At 36.6% G+C, this 8824-nt stretch overlaps 1 non-coding gene across 1 annotated transcript; it reads left to right on the forward strand.

Annotated features, from left to right (window-relative positions):
* Positions 1-8322: 8322 nt before the first annotated feature.
* LOC118627439 lies at positions 8323-8494 on the forward strand. The gene has a single exon (XR_004959179.1). It is a non-coding gene; the product is annotated as a U1 spliceosomal RNA (small nuclear RNA).
* The last annotated feature ends 330 nt before the right edge of the window (positions 8495-8824 follow it).

Genomic DNA, 8824 nt, shown 5'->3' on the forward strand with positions numbered 1-8824 from the left:
TATATGATTTCACTTATATGTGGAATCTAAAGAACAAAATAAATCAACATATAAAATAGAAACAGACAACAGACTGGTGGTTGCTAGAGCAGAGGGAGTTTGGGGGTTTGAGTGAAAAGGTGAAGGGATTTAGAAGTACAAATTGGTAGTCACAAAATAGTCACAGAGATGTAAAGTACAACATTTGGAATATAGTCAATAATATTGTAATAACTATGTATGGTGCCCGGTGAGTACTGGAAATACTAGGAGGATTACTTTGTAAACTATATGCTTGTCTAACTACTATACTGTACACCTGAAACTAATACAAAATAATATTGTATATAAACTGTAATTGAAAAATAAATGAGAATAAAGAGAGTATTTATTGAACACCAGATCTGATCAGTTATTTGCCAGTATCTGTTAAACGTATTTCATCTATTGTTTAATTCTTATAAATGTATGAGATAGATAATATCAATCTCTATTTTATAATAGGTAGAAACTGGCTAGAAGAGCTTAGGGGACATTCTAAAGGTGAGACAATTATAAAGTAGTAGAAGTAGAAAGTTGAAACATAGGTCACTTTGATCCAAAGCCATTTTTATAGCTATCTCAAATAAATTGTAGTTATTTTAAAAAACAGCAGCAGTACCACTTTTAAACAAAAGTATCTATAATCTAAGGCTTCTTCATCTTTGTACTTCAGCTGAAGGCTCTGCAGAAGGTTACCTATCTATTTGCATGTGTGTTTAAAGAGTAGCTGTCAGCCTTTAATAGTATATATCAGAGAAGTGTCTCTGCAAAGTAGAATATTCTTAGCCTGTTGAATTGGAGGAGAATCCCAGGAGACCACAAGCACATTCTGACATGAGCTTTTAGGTCCCCTGTTTCATCCTTTGGATCTGCTCTGCTGTGTTCTCTGGGATCAAAATGTAGCTTTAGGCATCAGTGTGATATTTGCTGCATGTCAGGTATAGGAACAGTGTTGGAAACATGAAGAACTCTGCCATCACATTCCTTGAATTTATTTTCTTAAATTTTTTATTATTTTAAAATTGAATTTATTGGGGCTACATTGGTTAATAAAATTATATAGGTTTAAAGTGTACAGTTCTATAGTACATCTTCTGTATATTGTATTGTGTGTTCACTACCCCAAGTTATGTCTCTTTACATAAATCACCATTTATTCCCCCTTTACCCTCTCCTGTCTCCCCCCACCTCCATTTCCCTCTAGTAACTAAAAAGTTTTTGGGCAGCAAAGGAAACCATCAGCAAAATGAAAAGACAATCCACTGAATGGGAGAACATATTCGTTGATACATCCAATAAGGGGTAAATATCCAAAATTTATAAAGAACTCATATAATACAACAACAATAAGAACAATTAAAAAATGGGTAGAGGCCTTGGTCGGTTTGGCTCAGGGGTTAGAGCATCAGCCCACAGACCCTCTGGTCCTGGGTTCGGTTCCCACTATGGGTGCGTACCTCGCTTACGGTCCGTCCCCTGCCCCGGTTGGGGTCGTGCTGTGTGGGTGGCAGCCAGTCGATGTGTCTCTCTTACATTGATGTTTCTCTCTCTTTTCCTCATTCTCTCCCTCCTGCTCTGTCTGAAGATAAATGCAGGTGAGGATAAAAAAAAAATGGGTAGAGGACCTGAATAGACACTTCTACAAAGGAGACATGCAGATGGCCAATAGACATATGAAAAGAAGCTCAATGTCACTTATCGGAGAAATGCAAATTAAAAAAACACAATTTGCACCCATCAGAATGGCTACCATCAATAAATCAACAAACAACAAATGTTGGAAAGGATGTGGAGAAAAGGGAACCCTCGTGTAATGTTGGTGGGAATACAGATTGCTATAGCAACTGTGGAAAGCAGTGTGTGATTACCTCAAAAAATTAAAAATGGAACTGCCTTATGACCTAGCAATTCCACTTCTGGGAATTTATTTGAAGAAACCTGAAACACTAACTGAAAAGAATATATGCACCCCTATGTTCATTGCAGTGTTATTTGCAATAGCCAAGATTTGGATATAGCCCAAGTGCCCTTCAGTAGATGAGTGGATAAAAAAGCTGTGGTACATTTACATAACTGAATACTACTAACCCATAAAATGGAAGAAAATCCTACCTTTTGGGACAGCATGGGTGGACCTGGAGAGTATTATGCTGAGTGAAATAAGCCAGTCAGAGAAAGACAAATACTATATGATTTCACTTACATATGGAATCTAATGAACAAAATAAACTAACAAAGTAGAAACAGGCTCATAGCTCTCAGGGGGTAGAGTAGGGGAGCTGGATAAAGAAAGTGAAGAGATTAAGCATAACAAACAAACAACAAACCCTCATTCCTTGAATTTCTAAAACCTCTTTTTGTTTGCAGATGCTGGCTTTTGTAGTTAGAACCAATATATGAACAAATTCATCAACATACTAAGACTATTTAACCTCACTCCACTTGATCTTGTCACAGTTGATTATTTATCTAACCCCTTCCCTGTCTCCAGTTACTGAAGAAACATTTGTTACACACTGTCTTATGTACCAAACCAATTAAATAAAATCAGGATGCACAACATATTCCATCTCACTCATCTATTTCTTTCATTAGTTAACCATTGTGATATTATAGATGAAATTTACTGAAAAGTCATTAAATTAAGTGCCCTTTATTTTACAGATAAATAAACTTAAGTCCAGGTAGGTGGAATGGCATTCTTTAAGGTCACACAGTAAGTGGCACTGAAGGATAATGAACCTAAGTTTTATTTCTGGATCAGGGCTCTTTCCAGTATGCTCTGTTGACTCTCGGCTATATACTAAAAGATGTAGCTGATTATAACAATGGAAAGGAAGACATGTGCCATGAATTTTGTACCTGCTCCCTCACCTTAGTAGGATTTTTTCCCTTCCCTTCCCTTCCCTTCCCTTCCCTTCCCTTCCCTTCCCTTCCCTTCCCTTCCCTTCCCTTCCCTTCCCTTCCCTTCCCTTCCCTTCCCTTCCCTTCCCTTCCCTTCCCTTCCCCCTTCCCTTCCCTTCCCTTCCCTTCCCTTCCCTTCCCTTCCCTTCCCTTCCCTTCCCTTCCCTTCCCTTCCCTTCCCTTCCCTTCCCTTCCCTTCCCTTCCCTTCCCTTCTCTTCTTTTCTTTTTACCTTGGTGGACCTTTTTCTCAAGGAGTTTCTTGATGACCCTGGAATACTTCTAGTATTTATGGTATTTCTAGGACTCTGAGGACTTAGACAAAACTGAAGTATTTGGAAAAGAGAAAGGGACAGAGACCGAAATGACTCAAAGAGGAGTCATGGAATCAGACTAGCATGTATAATGGAGTCAATTAGGGATATGAGACAGAGAAGGAAAGGGAAATTATTGAAGCTGAAGGTAAGAGGGAAATTTGAAGCAGAAATTTGAGGTATAGGTGACATCCAGTCCTCTCATCTGCAAAATAGGAATAAACTTGTTCTGCCTATCTCACAATAGTTTTTTAAAGATGTCATGGAGAAAGGAATTTGAAACCTCCAGGGCATAGTGTACTTTTTAAGAGGATGAAGTTGATAGTGGTTAAGTATGTGGTTGAAAGGAAAGAGATGACAAGGAAATAGAGTGTGGAAAGTATAGTAATTTGTAAAAAAGAATTGGTATTGTATGAGAGAGTATAAGAGATAAAAGAGGAAATTAAATATAGATTAAGTAAGTTAAAGGGACATGTACAAGAAATGAATAAGTTGGGTATGCTAATTTAGCATATTGGTTAGTAGTAGAATGGTTGGAATTAAGAAGGAACCTTATATTACCCTTTTGAAAGCTGCTTAGTATATATTTTTTTCCAGCTTTAGCAAGTCAGAGAAAGGTAGATATATTTTATAGAGGATGTGGATAGAAAAATTGATAGTGCTTCTATAGATTGTAATATAGTTATTAAAAAATATTCAAGTTGTCCTTGCCAAACTCAAAGCAGGTACTCAGGATGCTGGATTGAGAGGAGACTATTTGCTGATGCTTCCAGGTAAACTTCAAGAAAGGAAGTTGTTTTGGCATTTTCTTCCCTCTTGCCCAGCAAGTTGAAATTGAGATGTTTTGGGATGAATGATATGGCTCTTAAGGCAAGAGCTAAAGTTTTAAGATCTGCTTTTCACTTCATCTCAAGGTAGGCCTTTTTTTATGAAAAGAACATGAGCAGTGGCATGGGAAGGAACGTGAAGACCATTCATATATAATGCCAAGATCTGAATGCAGCCTAAGTGACTCTCAGTAGATGAGTGGATAAAAAAATCCATGGTACATTTACACAATGAAATACTACTAAACTGTAAAAAGGAAGTAAATCTGAGTATAGAAGGGTATGTACTCTCAGCTCCTCTTTATGTGTGCTATTGTTCTGTCAATTCTGCACTGTTGTGATTTCTGATATATCCTCTTGCTGGTCTTTGGGCTGGAAGTTCATTAGCCTGGATCATTTTCTCCTCCACCAAAGTAACTTTTATTCACCCTTCAAAGTTTATACTAGATTTTACTTCCAAACTGCCTTCTTTGGCTTATTAGGTTAGTTTACATCTTGACATTTTGGATCCGATAATTCTTTGTTGTGGGAGTCTGTCCTATGCATTATATACTCTTTTATTTTTTATCTTCACTCGAGGACATTTTTGCATTTATCTTCAGATAGAGTGGGTGGGAGATAGGGAGGAAGAGAGAGAGAAACATCAATGTGAGAGAGAATCATTGACTGGCTGCCATCCGCACGACCTCAACCAGGGCTGGGGACGAACTGCAACCGAGGTACGTGCCCTTAGCGGGGAACCGAAACCAGGACTCTGTGGTCTGTGGGCCGACGCTCTTAACTGCTGAGCCAAACTGGCCAGGGTGCATTATATACTCTTTAGTGGCATCCCTGGCCTCTACCTTCTGATGCTAGTAGCATCTCCCACATTTGTGACAAGAAACAGTATTTCTAGACATTGCCAAATGGCCTTTGGGGAACAAAATTACTCAGGATTTAGAACCACTGTTATAGGTAAAGAAATACGAAATTTTCTTACATGCCTTCACTTCATTTCAGTAATATTTCAGAAGAAGGAAAATTAACTTGTTTGCTCATTTTTCCATTTTGGATCAAAAGCCTACAATTAAACTCACAACGGGACTGTGCCTTTAATTTCTGTTAGTTCTTTCTATTCCTTGAACATTACACATTTGCTTCTGCCTTAGGGTCTTTATACTTGTCCTTTCTTCACCTGTGATGCTCTTCCTCTATCTACACAGGAATCACTGTGTCATTTTGCTCAGGTCCCAGATAAAATGTCACTTTTTTAGGGAGATCTTTCCTGACCACTTTATCTAAAATAAAGTGGTCCTTTCCTCTTAACCCCATTTACCTATTTTATTTTTCTTCTTTGCATTTATCACTACCTGTCATATTTATATTAAAAAGACTAGGCTTATTGTTAGAACAGACTAAGCCTACATTCCATTGATTTAAAACAATAAGAATTATTTCTTACTGTGATTGTAGTTCTGTGCTGTTTGGAGGGTCATGTAGCCATTCAGGGACTTAAGCTCTTTCCTTTATATGGCTCCTCCATCTGCCAGAGTCTTATTCTTCTCTCTTTTTAACTGATAAATGGGGAAAGAGAGTATGAGGATTGTGTAGAAAGCATGTCTGGCAGTGACATAATCTCTCTCTCTCTCTCTTTTTTTTTTTCTTTATTTTTTATTTTTTAATTTAATTTTTGTTACAGATGTTTCTCCTTTTTTACCCCATTGACACCCTCCTCCCCATCCCCCCTGCCCTGTCCCCGGCTTTGTTGTCCATGTCCATTGGCTATGCATACATGCATATAAGTTCTGTGGTTTATCCCTTCCCATCCCTCACCACCCCCTCTTCTGTGGGTTGTCAGTCGGTACCCTACTTCCGTGTTTCTGGGTCTACCCTATTCCTCAGACTGTTATATTCATTATATTCCATATATAAGTGAGATCATGTGGTATTTGTCTTTTTCTGCTTGGCTTGTTTCACTTAGCATAATACTTAGTCACATTGCCACACCTAACTGCAACAGAGATTGGGGAATGTAGTTGGCTTATGTACCCAGGAGAAAAAAGGAAATTGAATTTGGAGGAAACATTATCTCTGCCATAATGTTATTATATATTTACTAAATGTTTTCCCAACAAGAATATAAATTCCATGGAAGCAGGGATGTTTGATTGTTTTGTTTCCCATGGTATCCCAAGTGCCAAGAACAATATCTGGTATGTAACTGGTGCTCATAGTATTTGCTGCAAGAATCACTGAGTAAGCCCTGGCTGGTGTTCTCAGTGGTTAGTGTCAGTCTATGCACAGAAGGGTCACAGGTTTGATCCCTGCCCCAGTAGGAGTACCTGCGAGAGGCAACCAATCAATATGTCTCACATCAGTGTCTCTCTCTTTTTCTCTCTGTCTCTCTCCCTCTCTCCCTCCTTTCCTCTCGCTCTAAAAATCAGTGGAAAAATATCCTCAGGGGAGGATTAAAAAAAAAAAAAGAATCACTGAATGAATGTTGTCTGTTTTGTCTGCCACTGTCTCCACACTTAGAACTGTTCCTGGTAAGCAATGCGTACTCAGTTACTTATTGAATAAATAAATGCATGAATGGTACTTGCTTTGGAATCAGAGAACAGCATTTGTTATGGCTTTTCTACTATCTGTGTGATATCAGAAAACTTAACCATTATGGACCTCAGTTTTCTATTCTGAAAAGTGAAGGGAATAAAAATTACTTCATTTGTTAACACAGTAATCCTGTGGGATTATTGTATAACCTAAGGGATTATTGCATTATCTGAAATAATATATAAACTGCTTAGTAGCCCAATGTCTCACATATTATAAGTTCTAAGTAAGTAATAGCTATTTTTACTACTTTTAACCAAATTGTACTTTGATTTCTGATTGACTAATTTTGTCTACTGTGGTTTAGTACACATAATTTTTATATATTTTCAATTTATCAAAATGATATAAGCATAATTTGACCCAATTTATACATATGTATTCTGTCATTTAATCATTTATTCATCCATTAATTAAAATGTTTATAACTCACCTATTTTACTTAAGACACTTTGTTGGGAAATATGAGGAGAAAGGAAAAACTTATTATCTATTGCAGTGTTTAAATTTAGAGGAGTAGTTTTATACAACCTGAGTAGTTCTATATTTAGTTAATTGATTGAAGGATAAATATAGGAGAGATATTATTATTTTTATTTAAAAATGTGCTTAGTCTCTCAGTAGTAAGAGACTCTCAGAGTCTCATCATGGGAATTCCATACGAATCATGTAATCATCTACCCTTCTCATTATCATGTGAACCCTCTTTAGAGTATCACCCCATCTCATGACCTAAAACATTTTTTAAAATTAAATATTCTGCATCAGTAGTAATATAGAAATGACTTGAGTTATTTAGTCATTGCATTATGTTTATTTTCCTATACATATATTGGAAAGTAAATTATGTCATCACTTAAGTGAACTGAGAAAAGAACAACATATTATCTGATTAATCAGCTGATGAAAATTTTAAAACAAATGTTGTTCATCCTCAAAGGACTACTTAAATCTCACCATCTACAAGAGGCCTTTCCATAAGTTCATCTCTCACCAACCCCTACCTTTGTTTATCTTGTGCAGTATACAATTTATTACTGAATAAATAATCTTTTCACACATATTAATTGAATCCTGTCAAGTTTAGGATAAGCTTATTGAGAGCAGAAACCATATCTTACACTTTATTTATTTGTTTTTATATTTCTTACTGGTTAGGAATGTAGTAGATGGTTATTAAGTCCTTTGAATCGCAAACTTTAAAGAATGCATAGAGGACATCTTGTCAAACTTCTTGATCACGAAAGACTAGCTAGCTTGAACAACAAATGTCTCTAATGAAAAGGAGATCACTTTTCTAGGGCAGCCTATTTCACTATTGGAAGGTAATGTTCATTCGATTTTTTTTTTTTCATATTTTGGGCTGAAATCTACCCATTGATGGTTCTAGTACAGTCTTACAATGCAAGTATGATAGTCCAGTCCTTTTTCTACTTGTTAGCTCTTCAAATTTTCAGAGGGTTGTAAAATACCTCTTCAGTTTTTTTTTTGTTTTGTTTTTGTGTTCTTTTATTAAACATTAGGAATATCTACTGTGGTGTGGATGTGAGACAAATTGGTTACTGACACTTATTTTTTTCAGCTCCTCCTCATTGGAGATTTCAAAGTCATGATTCTCTTCCTATGTAAACACTAATTTGTGCTGCCCTTAAAATATGATGCTTGAATACTTACCTGGCCGGGGAGATAGCATGATCAGGAAGGTGGTTTTCCCAGGGTGAGGCTTATGCACTGCACTCCGGAACTCTGGGTTTGCTGACCCATGTGGTTTCCCCAAATGTGGGAAACTCCACCACATAATTTGTGGTAGTAGGGGAATCTGTTTGCGCTCTCCCTTAATTTAAAAAAAAAAAAAAATTGTGATGCCTGAGATGAGGCAAAGTGCTTCAATTGTTATCTAATCAGTACAGTACCTAATTCATTAAAGCTTATTATTTGACATGGTCAAGTTAACTTACTTCTATCAATGTTTTTTAATAAGTTGTTTTGACTTCTTTGTAATACTGATTAACCAAAACGTTGAGATTTTTTCTCACATTTCCTTCCATTAGTCTGGGTCTACATTTGTGCAATTTATATTTTTTCATGAGCTAAGTGCAGGGCTGTTTTTCTTGCCTTTATTAATTTTGGCCTAACATTTTTTCTTATGAAGATTGTTGAATATTGAA

The sequence above is a fragment of the Molossus molossus genome, unplaced genomic scaffold (assembly GCF_014108415.1).
Source record: "Molossus molossus isolate mMolMol1 unplaced genomic scaffold, mMolMol1.p scaffold_m16_p_12, whole genome shotgun sequence".
Lineage (NCBI taxonomy): Eukaryota > Metazoa > Chordata > Mammalia > Chiroptera > Molossidae > Molossus > Molossus molossus.